This window comes from Macrotis lagotis, chromosome X, assembly GCF_037893015.1.
Source record: "Macrotis lagotis isolate mMagLag1 chromosome X, bilby.v1.9.chrom.fasta, whole genome shotgun sequence".
Taxonomy (NCBI): domain Eukaryota; kingdom Metazoa; phylum Chordata; class Mammalia; order Peramelemorphia; family Peramelidae; genus Macrotis; species Macrotis lagotis.
The window spans coordinates 435,536,974-435,553,129 of NC_133666.1; positions in this window are offsets into that span (position 1 = coordinate 435,536,974).

Below are 16,156 nucleotides of genomic sequence, written 5' to 3' on the forward strand. Positions count from 1 at the left end.
CTCAGGCCCTCCTGACTCCAGGGTCAATGCTCTATCCACTGTGCAACCTAGCTGCCCCTGCTATGAATATTTTTGTACAAGTGATGTTTTTATCCATTTTCATCTCTTCAGGGTGTAGACCCAGTAGTGGTGTTGCTGGATCAAAGGGTATGCACATTTTTGTTGCCCTTTGGGCATAATCCCAAATAGCTCTCCAGAAGGGTTGGATGAGTTCACAGCTCCACCAACAATGTAATGGTGTCCCAGATTTTCCACATCCCTTACAACATTGATCATTGTCCTTTCTGGTCATGTTGGCCAGCCTGACAGGTGTGAGGTAGTATCTCAGAGAAGCTTTAATTTGCATTTCTCTAATTGGTAATTATTTAGAGCAGTTTTTCATATGATATAGATCACTTCGATTTCCTCAGCTATAAATTGCCTTTGAATATCCTTGGACCATTTGTCAGTTGGAGAATACCTTGTGTTTTTTTTTTATGAATTTGACTCAGTTTTCCATATATTTTAAAAATGAGTCCTTTGTCAGAAATACTAGTTGTAAAAATTGTTATCCAATTTTTACATTTCTTTTGAACTTAGTTACAGTGGTTTTGTTTGTGCAAAAGTTTTTTAATTTAATGTAATCAAAATTATCTAGTTTGTTTTTAATGATGTTCTCCATCTCTTCCTTGGTCAAAAACTGCTTCCCTTTCCACAGATCTGTCAAGTAAACTATTCCTTGATCTCCTGGTTGGCTTAAAATATTGTCTTTTATGTCTAAATTCTGTATCCATTTTGATCTTATCTTGGTATAGGGTGGGAGATGTTGCTAAGTTTCTGCTCATACTAACTTCCAATTTTCCCAGCAGTTTTTATGGAAGAGAGAGTTTTTAATCTCAGAAGCTGGGCTCTTTGGGTTTATTAAACAATAATCATTTCTTGCTGTTGCACCTAGTCTATTCCACTGATCCACCACTTTTTATTTCTTAGCCAACACCAGACAGTTTTGATGATCCATGCTTTATAATATAATTTTAGATCTGGTAAGGCTAAGCCACCTTCTTCTGCACTTTTTTTTTCATTAAATCCCTGGATATTCCTGACTTCTTATTTCTCCATATGAACTTAGTTACAATTTTTTTCTAGCAAATTAAAGTAATTTTTTGGAAGTTTTATTGGTAGGGCACTAAATAAGTAGATTAGGTAGAATTGTCATTTTTATTATATTAGCTCAACCTATCCATGAACAGCTGATGTTTGTCCAGTTATTTAAATCTGATTTTATTTATGTGAAAAGTGTTTTATAGTTGTTTCCATAGAGTTTCTGAGTCTGCCTTGGCAGGCAGATTCCCAAGTATTTTATTTTATTTTATTTTTTAGGTTTTTGCAAGGCAAATGGGGTTAAGTGCCTTGCTCAAGGTCACACAGCTAGGTAATTATTATTAAGTGTCTGAGGCCGGATTTGAACTCAGGGACTCCTGACTCCAAGGCTGGTGCTTTATCCACTGGGCCACCTAGCCTCCCTCCAAGTATTTTATATTGTCTGAAGTTACTTTAAATGGAATTTATCTTTCTAGCTCTTGCTTCTGTATCTTGCTAGTAATATATGGAAATGCTGAGGATTTATGAGAGTTTATTTTATATCCTGGTCTCTACTAAAGTCACTAATTGTTTCTAGTAGTTTTTAGATGATTTTTTAGGATTCTTTGGGTATAACATCATGTCATCTGCAAAGAGTGAGAGTTTTGTTTCTTCCTTCCCAATTCCAATTCCTTCACTTTCTTTTTCTTTTCTAATTGCTGAAGCTAACATTTCGAATACAATATTGAATAGTAGTGGTGATAACTGGGCACCCTTGTTTCACCCCTGATCTTACTGAGAATGCCTCTAGCTTATCTATCTCCATTGCATATAATGAATGCTTGTTGATGGTTTCAGATAGATACTACTTATCACTCTAAGGAATAATCCATTTATTTCAATGCTTTCCAGTATTTTTAGTAGGAATGTATGCTGTATTTTGTCAAAGGATTTTTCAGCATCTATTGAGACAGTCATGATTTCTGTTAGGTCTGTTATTGATATAGTTAATTATATTGACACTTTTCCTAATATTGAACCAACCCTGCATTTCTGGGATAAATCCTGCTTGGTGATAGTGTATTATCCTAGTGATGATTTGCTGTAATTGCTTTGCTAAGATTTTATTTAAGATTTTTTTGCAACTATATTCATTAGGGAAATTGGTCTATAATTTTCTTTCCCTGTTTTGACTCATCCTGATTTAGTTATCAGCACCATAATGGTGTCATAGAAGGAGTCAGGGCAGAGTTCTGTCTTCACTTATTTTTCCAAAGAGTTTATATAGAATTGGAACCAATTGTTCCTTAAATGTTTGATAGAATTTACTTGTGAATTCATCTTAGGGAGTTCAATGATAGATTGCTGAATTTCTTTTTCTGAGATACGGTTATTGAGGTACTTAATTTCCTCTTCATTTAACCTGGGCAACTTACATTTTCATAAATATCCATCCATTTCACTTAGATTATTATATTTAGTGACATACAGATGGGCAAAATAATTCAGAATTATTACTTTAATTTTCTCTTCATTGGTGGTGGGTTCACCTTTTTCATTTATGATACTGGTAATTTGGTTTTCTTTTTTTAATCAAACCAAAGGTTTATCAATTTTATTGTTTTTTTCATAAAACCAACTCTTGGTTTTATTATTTTGTTCAATAGTTTTCTAGCTTTTAATTTTATTAATTTCTTTAATGTTTAGAATTTCTAATTTGGTATTTAATTGGGGGGGTTTGATTTGTTCTTTTTCTGACTTTTTAGTTGCATGCTTTAGTTCATTGATTTCCTCTTTAATTTATTCATGTAAGCAGTTAAATATAATATATCCTCTAATAACTGCCTTGGCTATATTCCATAACTTTTGGAATGTTGTCTCATTATTGTCATTATCAAGGATGAAATCATTAATTCTCTAAAATTTGTTTGATCCACTCAATTCTTTAAAATGAGGTTAGTTTCCAATTAGTTTAGGTCTGTCTCTCCATGGCCCATTATTGCACATGATTTTATTGCATTGTGATCTGAGAAGGAAGTATTCACTATTTCTGCCTTTCTGCATATGCTTATAAGATTTCTATGCCCTAGGTACATGGTCAGTTTTTGTGTAAGTGGCATATACTGCAGGGGGAAAAAAACAACTATATTCCTTTCTATCCCCATTCAATTTCCTCCAAAGGTCTATCATATCTAGGTTTTCTAACAATCTATTTACCTCCTTAATTTCCTTCTTGTTTATTTTACCATTTGATTTATCTGAATCTGAGAGCATGAGGTTGAGATCTCCACCAGTAGAGTTTTGCTGTCTATGTCTTCCTGTAACATATTTGGGAGCTGACTGTCTTAATAGAGAGGGATGTGAATGAAAGGTATTCAAATGCTCTCAGAAGATACAGAAGTAACTAACATTGTTTTCAACTAATTTAGAAATTAGCTTTGTGATATATAATGTCTTATGATTCCATCATTTGATAGGAATTGAATAAATGCTTATTAAATTGTAAATATGGAACACTAAGTACTCCAATGACTTTTCTTGGGATATTCTTGGAAGGTGGAAGGCTATTTCACATTTAGTTTTGAGTATAATGTCAAAGTCATTTATTTGATAAACAAGAAAAATATCTGGCCAGCTTACTGAAATGGCTTGTCCTGCAGTTTACTAAGTAAGGCTCACTAAGTGAGGTGTACTTGAACACTAATCACTGGAGGATACCAAGGATATCAAAGACATGCTAACTGTACTTCGTGACTGAGATGAGGGGAAGGCACGCCCGAATGCCGAGGCCCTCCAAGCAAATTGAAGCCCTGCTCATCAAAAAGAACTATGTGCATGTTCTAGAGTCTGGCCCTTAGCCCTGGCGCAACGCGGACCAAGTATTTACCTGTGTCCATTTCCTACTAGGCTAGGCATGCCTACATTCTTGCCCTCAAGGAGTTTATAATCTAAAAGTAAACAGGAAACAAATGAAAGGAAACTCTTAAGTCAGGCTAATGCTAAACAATGCAATAAGTACTAAGAACTCCTCCAGTTTGTTAGTACAGTTTGTACTGGGGGAAAGTATAAGAATGTACACAGTGAAAGGTTTCTAGTCTAAGACCTTCAAAGAATGTTGTGTTGAAACTTGAAGGAAATGTGGAATTTGGGTTGGTGGAAAGGAGTCTGGGGTTTGCAATAGGAATAGCATTAATTTGTTTTATTCTCTAGTGAATGAGAAATATTAATTGTGAAATATGAATTGGTGGGCACCAAGGTCAGAAATGAGAGTAGTTGAGAGGCTGTTACTATGATAGTTCACACAGTTGGTAATGAGGATTTGCACCAGGGTGATCATAATGGGAATAAAAATGTTATTCATGCAAAAAAAGTTGTTTCCAAGGTGGAACATCTAGGCTTTAGGGAAGTGATGTGAGGAGAGCAAAGGCAATGCCAGATTGTCTGCCCAGCTCCTTAGCTCACCACGACTTCCATGCCAGGTCATGCCCTCTGGACTTCACCAGATCCCTCTCTATCATGGGAAGAAAGCAGACAATCATTAAGAAGAAAGTTGCAGTATTTCTAGATACTTTTACTTTTTTTTTTTAAACAAGGGGCATAAAATGGAGATTCACAAAGGGCTCTATCTACCGTTTGCGTCAGCGAGACCCCTGATGGGTTGGGAGTGACTTTTTCTAACAATTTTTCTTATCGTGTTGGCATGTTTTCATCAAGTCCAGTTAGGATCTCCCTTGTAGAATCCCTTCTATCTTCCAAGAATTAGCAGTATGGTTTCATAAAACCAGTAAACTTTGACCAGCTTTTCCAGAGTTTCAGACCAAAAGCTGAAGTACAAACATTTCCTCCCATCTTCAGGGCCACGCTCCCTCTTTTGCCACCTCAGAGCCCGTGTAAAGTCTTGCTTTGGGGCTCGGCAGGCTCCTCCCTGCTCGGTCTGTCGGAGCAGGCCCTGTCTACCAGCCCTGGCTGGATTCTTATCTCCCAGCCTTCTGCCGGCTCTCCTGACCTTTCAAGGATTCCCAGTCTGTGTCGTGTCTAATACTTCACCCAAGGCGGACAAGGACAAGCACAGAGAGCAAGCAACCAGAGTAGGGAGAGGAGACCGTAGTCCAGCCTTTTCCAGCTACAGTGGGGTTGCAAGCCAGCTCCAAGTGGCAAGGGGCCTAGAGGCACCAGAAACCCCTCCTCCCTGGACCCCAGAGCAGGACAAAAGGATAAGCTTGTGAACACACTCCCGATTCCAGCCCAGCAGTCAATCAAAAGTATTTCTTCACCATGTGGTTAGTAAACTAGGAAGAGTCAGACCCATGTCAACCCTCCGGCATCACACCATCCAGGGCTCCCCAGTCATCCCTCCTTGATTTGGCAATAAGAAGAGCGTCTCACATGTCTCCTATGGTGGGGCTCCCATTGGCCTCTGTCCCATCCAAGAGAATGTCGAGGTGTTTTCTGTAGTCTAGAGCTCTTTAGATTTTATCTGCTTTGAAAAATGATCAGTGTTGGAGGGGATGTGGGAAAACTGAGACAATGACGCATGGCTGGTGGAGTTGTGAGCTGACCTGGCCTTTCTGGAGAGCAATGTGCAATCATGTCCAAAGGGTAGTAAAACTGCAGACCCTACCCCTATCCACCAATAGCTCCACTGGGTCTGTAGCCTGATGACATCATGAAAATGGGTGAAAAACCCAAGTGCATAAAAATATTCATAGTTACTCTTTTTTCTTAGTGGCAAAGAATTGGAAATTGAGGAATGGCTGAAGAAATTGTGGTATATATGAATGTGATGGAACCACTATTCTATAAGAAATCATGGGGGGATGGGACTTTAGAATGGCCTGAGGGGGGGCAGCTAGGTGGCACAAGGAATAGAGCACTGGCCCTGGAGTCAGTAGTACCTGGGTTCAAATCCAGCCTCAGACACCTGATAATGACCTAGCTGAGTGGCCTTGGGCAAGTCACTTAACCCCATTGCCACACACACACACACACACACACACACACACACACACACACACACAAGAATGGCCTGAAAAGCATGAACTAATGCTTCATGAAGTGAGCAGATCCAGAAGAACATTGGACACACCAACAACACGGGTGATGATCCACTATCTTGTTCATTTCAGCAGCAGAATAATCAAAGTCAATTTTTGAAAGATTTATGATGGAAAATACCATTCATATACAAAGAAGAAACTGGAGTTTGAATGAAGACCAAAGCTTATTATCTTCAATTTTTAAAAGTTGCCTTATGTAGTAGGTCATTTTTTTCCTTTAATGTTTTCTTTCTCCCTTTTGGATCTGATTCTTCTCTCACAACATGATCAATATGGGTCTATATTTAGCATGGTTATAAATGTAGAGCCTCTATCAGATTGCTTTCTGTCAGGGAGAGGGAGGAGGGAAGGGAGAGAGGGAAGGAGAAAAGTATAAAACTCAAAACTTTGCAAAAAAAATGGTAAAAACTACTGTTACATGTAGTTGGAAAAACAAACAAAATATTTCTTAAAATTAAAATTAAAAAAAAAAGATTTCAACTGCTTTGTACATGGATGACATTCATCCATTTCATCTGTGCGGCTCCCACCACCCTACATGCATTAGTATCCTGGTAAATGTTTAACAGCCAGCTCCCCAGGAAAAAAAATGCCCGAGACTCCTTTAAATTTAATTGACATTTGACATTTATTTTCTCCATCATTTTCTTAAGTCTAGACACTTAACAAAACAATAAACCAAGCCATGATTTATATAGTGTTTGTCCATTCCCATGGTGTAAAGGATCACACTGAAGATCTAACAGCTTCACACTTGTCTGCCTTCATGGGACCAAGGATCTCACCAGCTGCTGCAGAAGATAAGACCGGCCAGCTTGCCTGCTGACCAACCCTGAGGTCGAGGGGGAAAAGAAGGATGGTTCCTTAGGATATCTACTTAAAGATATCCAGTTGAACATGTGGCACATTTGAGGTTTTTTTGAGGCTGTAAAACATAATGAGTTTCCCAGAATTGCACTGTAATTGCTGTCAGATTGTCAACTATAAGAAAAAGCAGCTTCAAGTGGAAATTGCAATTTAATTCCCTTTCTATTTTCTAATGAGTGTGCTCCTTTCAAGCAAGTTTTAACAAACTTAGCCTGTATTCTCCACCTTCCATGACACATTGCTTTTTTAAAAAAATTTTATTTATTTAAGGCAATGGGATTGAGTGACTTGCCCAAGGTCACACAGCTAGTGTCTGAGGCTGCATTTGAACTCAGATCCTCCTGACTCTAGGTGTTTCTATTCAATGGACACATTGCTTTTTTCCCCAGTTAATGGGTTTTAATCTAGTGGCGAAATTAAATTTTGAGAGGCCCACTTCCATTAATGTCCGAGGAAGGGACACAGGATACGTAGCCTCTTCAGAAAATGAGATGCCATTCAACCTTCATGGACTTGCTCATTCCATCAGTGCAACAATCTGGCACAATTTGGGGGTATCTGCGATGGAGAATACCCTCTGTATCCAAAGAAAGAATTGTGGAGTTTGAACAAAGACTATTACTTTTAATTAAAAAAAAGTTATCTTATGTAATTTTGCTGTCTCATATTTTATTTTTTTTTCCCTTAAGGATATGATTTCTCTCTCATCACATTCAATTTAGGTCAATGGAAACAATGTAAAGATTAACAGACTGCCTTCTGTGGGGGTGGGAGGAGGGAAGTAAGATTGGGAGAAAAGTTATAAAATTCAAAATTAATTAATTAAATACAAAAAATGAGGTGCCATGAGAGCAATAGTTTTAAATACAACCAGTGCAACCCCAGAAAATCCAGTATGGCAGGAAAAGGAACCGAGTCAATGGCCTTTGGTTTCAAGTGAACCCATAGAATGTAAGCTCTCTGAGGGCAAAGGAGGGTTCTTTTCGTCTCCATGCTCCCAGCACCCATCAGAATTCCTAGAGCGCAGCGGACACTTCATGAATGTTGGATCGAATTAAATGGCAAACTGTGATTTGGGGGGGAAAAAAAAGTGGGTCAGCTTTGGCTGAGTTCAGCAATCCTTTATCTTCTTTCCCTTCCAAAGGGCCTGGCTGGTGATGCGCCTAGGGCCAGCCCAAGGCTCTCCAGCCTGGGAAGCCAGTCGTGGATAAGTTCCTTATTTATGAGGCTTCAACTTTGCCCAGATTCACTAAATGATTCACTAAAGGCTTGTTAAGTCAATAATGTGATTCAGCCTAAGCAAACAGAGCCCTGCATGCTTGGAGCCAAGAAAGGAAGGAAGGAAGAAAGAGAAAAGAAACAGGAGCTTGTGTCTGAGCCTCGGGGCTTCCCGGGTGTAAGGTCTGGGAGGGAGAGGATCGTTTCTGCTCGACTTGGAGACCCCTCTTGTGTTATCCCCCAACCTAGCACGTTGCTTTGTACTTGGCAGGGATTCGATTCATGTGGCTTGGGTGAATGACTGCTTTGTGTCAAAGGTAACTTGTCAAAGTACTGCAGAACTACCCACCTGTTTCCCAGGCTAACCTCTAGAGAGTATATTGGGGGAAAATGCCTTTTCCTCAAAAGATCATTTTATTATCTAATCAAACTTAGAAGTATACATCATGATTAATTTTAATACTTTATTTTTAAAACAGACTATTCCTGTTCTTTTATTTCAGTTTAGGTGTCATAATCCCAGATTAGACCCTTTGTGCACCATCATTAACTACCATATTGGTTTGCTTTTTGGACTGTCCTTGTGATTTCTAATGAAGAGTACTCTTGGGGTGGCTAGGTGGCGCAGTGGATAAAGCACCGGCCCTGGAGTAAGAGGTACCTGAGTTCAAATCCGGCCTCAGACACTTAATGATTACCTAGCTGTGTGGCCTTGGGCAAGTCACTTAACCCCATTTGCCTTGCAAAAAAACCTAAAAAAAAAAAAGAGTACTCTCAATGAGGAAACTCCCACTTGTGCAGATTGGGGCCTGCTCTGGAACTGATAGTTTGAGGCATTAAGAGAGGGTCTGAGGTCACATTTGAACTCAGGACAGTGGGTCTACCTGACTCTGGGGCTGGCCCTCTCTGCACCATGCCATCTAGCTGCTCACATTTACAGAGAACTTTAATGCTTTTCATATATCATCTTTGAAACAAAAAAAGTGAAGCTGAGGTGGCAGAGCTCAGCTGACCTCAACCCTACAACTCCTTTGCAAAGAGCCAGGAAGAACACCACCAGGCTGGGTTATTTTTTCAGTCCACATCCTCAAAGGCAGAGACAGACACGGGGGCCCACCCGGTCTACCAAAGAATGACCACATTGAGCATTCTGTTGGAGAGAAGGACTCCACCACTGGACAAGAAGGTCAGATGGACCACAGAGGGATGCTGGCCCTTCACTCTGCAGGGATGGGCTGGCTGGAAGCTCGGCTTCACCACCAGGCCCAAGTGGACCTCCCAGACCCAGGGTAGATTAAAGAAGGAGCTTACCCAGGGACACTACAGGGTGAGGGCAAGTCATGGATCTAGACCTTGTCCTGAGCAGGCAGCAGCTATGTGGCTCCGACCCCAGGAGTGGAATGAAGATCTCCAGTCTATCTGAAGCCTAAGGTGGATAACCAGGGCAGAAAACCGGCCTAACATTCAGGATCCCTGGAAAACTGCAGCTGGACCTCAGAAAACTCAAGCTCAGCTCAGATATTCCCTCCAGAAGTAAAGTGCCCTGCCATAACATATAGTCCAAGAATGAACAAAGAATCCCACCCCCTCCCCAAAAAGAAGCCCATCATAGAAAGCTGTTATGGTGACAGGGATGCTCAGAACACAAACCCAGTAGAACAGAATGATTCCAAAATATCTACAAGCAAAGTTTCAAAGAAAAATACAGCTTGGGCACAAGTCCAACTGAAATTCCTAAAAAAGATGAAGCAAGAGTTTATTTTTTTAATTTAATTATTTTTAAATAAGTCAAATAAGAATGCTGAAAGAAGAAATTAGAAAAGAAATGAGAGCTATAGAAGAAAAAAACTGGAAAGGGAATTAACAATTTGGCACAAAAGTTACAAAACCTCACCCAAATAACAAATTCTGTGAAACTTATAAAGGATCAAATAGTGATTCCATAAGACAATAAGAAATGAGAAAATGAACTTAATGAAATGAGCAGAACCAAGAAAATATTGTAAGATAATAAACTATTATGTTCCTCTCAGCAATTCAGAGATCAAGACCTGCTATTATTGACAATGCCATCCACATCCAGAGTCTGATTGCATACTTTGCTCACTTTTTTAAAACTGCTTTTATGTTTTTCCTTCCTTTCTCATGGTTTTTTTCTTTCCCCCTAGTTCTAATTCCTTTCACAGCAATACTAACATGTAAATATGTTAAACACAAATGTGCATGTGCAACTTTTTCCTGATCACTGATATACAGAAGAGGAAAATGGTAGAAAAATGTGGATGTCATAAATAATTTTAATATATATACTTAATTTGTACTGAATGATGAAAAACTGTGAATGATTTAGTGATTCTCAGTAATAATATGATCCAAGATGATCCCAAAGGACTAATGATGAAGCATATTATCTATCTACAGAGAAGGAACAATATTGTTTGAGTACAGACTGAAGCATGCTATTTTTCATTTTTTTCTTTCATGCTTTTTCTTTTATATGAATCTTGTATAAAATGATTAATATGGAAATGTTTTACATGACTGCATATGGATAATTATAGCATATAATCAGGCTGTGCAAGTAGTAAGAGGAAGGGGTGACAGGAGTGGGCTTACACCTTAGGGAAGGGTAAGGGGAGGAAGAAGGGAAGAAAGGATAAAATTTGGAACTCAATTTTTTAAAAAAATGTTTAAAATTGTTTTTATATGTAATTGGAGGAAAATACAATATGTTACACTTTTGAAATTAAGTTAGGTGGTGCAGTGGATAAAGTACCAGCCCTGGAATCAGGAGGACCTGAGTTCAAATGCAGCCCTAGATACTTAATAATTATCTAGCTGTGTAACCTTAGGCTAGTCACTTAACCCTATTGTCTTGCAAAAAGAAAAAGAAAAAAATGAAAGGAAATAAACTGTAAAGAAAGGATGGGGACAGAAGAAGGAGGAAAAGGAGGAGGAGGAGAAGAAGAAGAAGAAAGAAAGAAGGATGAGAAGAAAAAAAGAAGAGGAAAGATGATAAAAAAGAAAAAACAGAAGGATGATGACAATGACTATCTCACTGCAAAAGCAACTGACCTGGAAAACTGATTCAGAAGAGAAAATGTAAGAATCATTAGATTCTCTGAAAGCAATGATGGGAAAAGATTCAAGTATATTTCAAGAAATCAAAACCTGCCCAGACCTCTTAGGAGTCAAGACAAAGTAAAAGGAATCTACCAGGCATCTTCTGAAAGAAGCCCCACAAATGAAAACCCTCAAAAACATTATAGCCAAAATACAGAGCTTCCAGGTAAAAGGAAAAGTACTGCAAATAGCCAAGAAAGAAAGATTTCAAACACCAACAAGTCACAACTTGACAACCTTACAGCCACTACTCTACAGGAGTAGAGAGCTTGGAATCTGATACTCCAGAAAACAAAGGGTTTCCAGTCATTAATAATCCTACAGGAGAAAAAAATAGATTTTTTTTTAACGAAATAGAAGATTTTTCAAGCATTTCTACTAAAATTATATAGAAACTTTGAAGTGCAAACATGGGATTTAAGAAACAATAGAAGGTAAACATGAGCAAGCAATCATAAGGGATCAAACAAGGATAAACTGCTTGCATTTAATAATGTGAGAAGACGATACATGTGTCTCCTCAGAACCCTCTCATCATCAGGGTTAAGTGAGTCTAATTAGACAGAAAACCTAGGAGTGGATCATTTTGGTGATTTTTTAAAAGTTTTATTATTGTGTTTGTTTTTATATTACAAACACTTACAGATGACTTCCACTTTTTGAGAAGGCTCTTGTTACAAGGTAAAAGTTAAGAAAAACTAATACTGTGACATTATTGAAAGTGCATTCAGTTTTTCACCTCTCTAGTTAGCATCTCATACACCTGTTTTTTTTAAAAGTAATAAAAAATCTTTTTTCTCTTTTTCCCACCTCCTATCCCCTTGAGAAAAAAATATTTTAACAAATATTCATAATTAAGCCAAATCTTTGCCACTTTTTTTGGTGTGAGTTGGGATCATAGAATTGTTTTAATATTAATGATGATTTGGAGTATTTTTTTTAATATGGATATAGATAACCTGGGTTTCTTCTTTTGAGAACTGTCTGTCTATATTCTTAGACCATTATAAACTGAGGAATGACTTTTTTCCTATGAATTTGAATAAGTTCCTTTTATTATCTAGAAAATCAACCTTTATCAAAGAAACATTCTGTAATATTTTCTGCTTATCTGATCACAAACTTTTTTCCTGTCCATAGATGTGAAAGGTAATTGTTTTCATGTTTCTCTTTATTTGTTTATGATGTGCCTTTTATATCTAGGTCATATATCAATTTAGGGCATATCTTGTTATATGGTTGGCCTGTCTACTTCTAAATTGCTTTCTAATTTTCCAAGCAGTTTTTGTCAAATAGAAGTTGAGGTCATGGATCTTGAAAGAAGAATGGGAAGATAGAAAAAGGGAGAAATGGAGGAAATTATGGTGTATATAATCAGGCTGTGCAAGTAGTAAGAGGGAGGCGTGGCATGAGTGGGCACTACTGGCACCTTACTTTAATAACTAGTCAAAGAAGGGAAGAATTCCTATACACTGGATACTGAATTACATTCATCCAACAAGGAATCAAGAAGGAAGGGGGAGAAGGGGGAGAAGAATAAAAGGGAGGGTAGATTAAGGGAGCAATGTCCTAAGCAAAACAAACTCAAACTAAAGATATTTATAGCAAAATTCCTAATAACAAAAATATTTATAGTAGTTCTTTTTGCAGTGTTAAAGAATTGGAAACTAAGGAGATGCCTATTTGGGGAATGACTGAATAAATCATGGTATGAGAATGTGACACAAAACTGTTGTTCTAGAAGAAATCATAAAGATGCGTTTCAGAGAAACTTGGGAAGAGTTGTATGAACTGAAAGAAAGTGAAGTAAGTAGAACCAGAAGAACAATTTAATAACAATTTTGTAAAGATAAATTTTAAAGACTTAGGAACTCTCATCCATTCAAGATCAACCAAAGTTCCAGAGGATTCATGACAAAACCTACTACTTCATCTCATGATAGAGATAATGAATTCAAAGTGCAGAATGAAACATTTTCTTGAACTTGTCTGATGAAGGAATTTGTTTTGCTTAACAAATAGTATTTGTAAAAGGGGTTGCTTTTCTTTTATTCTTGATTAGGAAGGGAGAAAGGAGAAGGGTGATAAGATAGGTTTTGGTTGATTGAAACAAATGTTAATTGGAAAAAAGTGGTATTTTCATCTAAAGAAGTGTTGCCAATTTTACACAAAAATGTCAAAATTGAGTAAAAATGATTATTTTGCGATGTAGCCCAGAAAGATTTTCTTTTTCTTTTTTCTTTTATGAAGTTTTCTTGGAGTAGAAGTAAGGGAGAAATATAGAGGAACGTGTAGAACACCAGCCTTGGAGTCATGAAGACCTGAATTCAAGTGTCACTACTGGGTGACTTGACTGTGCATAAATAGGTTACTTCACAAGGCCCCAAACTCTCTATAAATTGAAGTTAAAATCTTTATCGGTGAAAGATTTTGCTCACTAAGGAGTTCCTATCAGAGATTAATCACAGGATATGAACAACATACATCACAAAGACACACACAATTAGAGGTAGCAATGCTCACTAAAATTCTCATTGATCTTTCAAAAACAGTAGAGAACAGCAATAATCCATTTACAAGGTGCCAAAGGAGCTTCATGCCTATTACAAGCTTGTAGGAGATAAAATTGACCAGATGACATTTGTCACATCTTCTGAGTTCTCACTTTTCTGGAAAATTCCTACATAGGACTGCCATAAAAATAGTAAAAATGACCAAGTAATGAAGTTCTCATATTCTCAATACCAGAACAAAAGTTACAGCCCCGTCTCCAGGGCAGAGGAGGGTCTTCTAGTCTTCTCTAAGTTATTTCCCCAACACTGAACACCCACCTCCTGTTTGGCAAGGCCAAAGTACATTGAGCCTTCATCAGTTTTCTGACTGTTCTCTCCCCTGTTCCTGGAGAACATTGTGATGAACCTTGCTTAAAATTGCAAATGCAATGAGCTGATGCTGAGGCAGATGAGCAGAACCAGAACAACACTGTACACCCTAACAGCAACAAGGGGGTGATGGTCAACCTTAATGGACTTGCTCATTCCATCAATGCAATAATCAGGCACAATTTTGGACTATCTGTGATGGAGAATACCATCTGTCTCTAGAGAAAGAATTGTGGAGTTTGAACAAAGACCAAAGACTATTACCTTTAATTTAAAAAAAAAACCTGTTATGCTATTATGTAATTTTGCTATTTCTTATACTTTATTTTTCTTTCTTGAGGATATGATTTTTCTCTCATCAGATTCACCTGAGATCAATGCACACCATGGAAACATTGTAAAGACTAACAGACTGCCTTCTGTGTGTATGTGGGGGGGAAGCAAGAATAGGGGAAAATTTTTAAAACTCAAAATAAATAAAATCTTTCTTTTAAAAAAAATTGCAAATGTAAGTAAGAGTTTCATAGGATAATTTCCTGGACCTCTAGACCAGCCACAAACCTATAACTTTTAGCGTAAGGTCAAGAAAAGTTCCAATTAAAGTCTTTTGACAGAATACTAGAAGCTTCCCTGGGTCTAACCAAGTAGAAGCATAGAATGCATAAACACTGTCATTATTGACCCTCTTTTTTCAAGGTAAGTTGATCTTTTAAGGTCCTTTCAATCTAAGTTTAAGGTTCTAAAAGCCTCAAGAACTATTTCTGGATCGTGAAAACAAAACACAACAAAACTCAACCCAGCCCTAGGAAGGTTACACTTAGCATCTTAGTCAGCCAATATGGACTTTTGCTCAAGTTTTCTCATTTTACAGATGATTCTATTCATCATTCTCTTACTAAGATTTTATTATTGATTTATAGGATCATCACTAATTTTGTAACCACAAAATAACAATATCCACTAAAGACTTCCTCACAAAGCAGCAAATCACAAAACTATTTTGATTTTTAAATTGTCATTTAAAACAAACACAGGAAAAAAACTTCTAACCAAATAGACTAAATTAATAGGGAAATTTTTTTTTAAAAAATTCAAACTCTTAGAACACTAAAAATAATAGAAAGCAGAAGAGCTTAAAAGGACCTGAGTATATCTATCTTAATTATGAAAAAAAAATCAAAGACAATGAAGGGAAATAGGGTAATTAAGATTATTTTTAAAAAATAGTTATTAATTAAAAAAGATTTAGCAAACCAAGAAGTTCATGTTACAGTAAAAAGGATTTGAATCATGAATTCAAAGCAGCTGTTCAGGATATCAACTCTCCCAAGCCAGACATAGTGTGGCAGAGGTTCTGGATTCAAAACCTGACTTTGTTACTACAAGTCACTTAATCCTTTGGGGGCTGTTTTCTGGCCTGTCTGTAAAGTAGGCACAAACAACAGAGTGCTGGGCTCAAGGGTATACTAGAATCAATCTAGGACCAGGGAAAACTGGTCTGGAGATGATCTTGATCTAGGTAGGGAGACACAGGAAGGGAAGATGGCAAAATAGCTGCAGCTGACAGCAGGAGGGGATGTGACCCTGCTTAGTTGAGTGACTACAGACTCAATCTGTAGGTTTATGCTCTTCTAAAATAGTTACATTTTCATTATGATCCTTTACATCTTGAAAATCAGGCTTGAATGATTGTTTACTGATTGTCTAAACTTGTGAAAAATGCAGATGTGGGGCAATTAGGTGACCCAATGCAGAGCGCTGGCCCTGAAGTCAGGAAGACCCAAGTTCAAATCTGATTACTTACTAGCTGCGTGAACTGAGGTAAGTCACTTAAGCCCAACTGCTTCCTCACCCTACAAAAGCAGTGTATCAAACTTAAATTTTTCCCCACGGGTACTTGTTGTTAAACGTTTACTAGCACACCACAAATAGGTCTTATGTCTCTTCCTT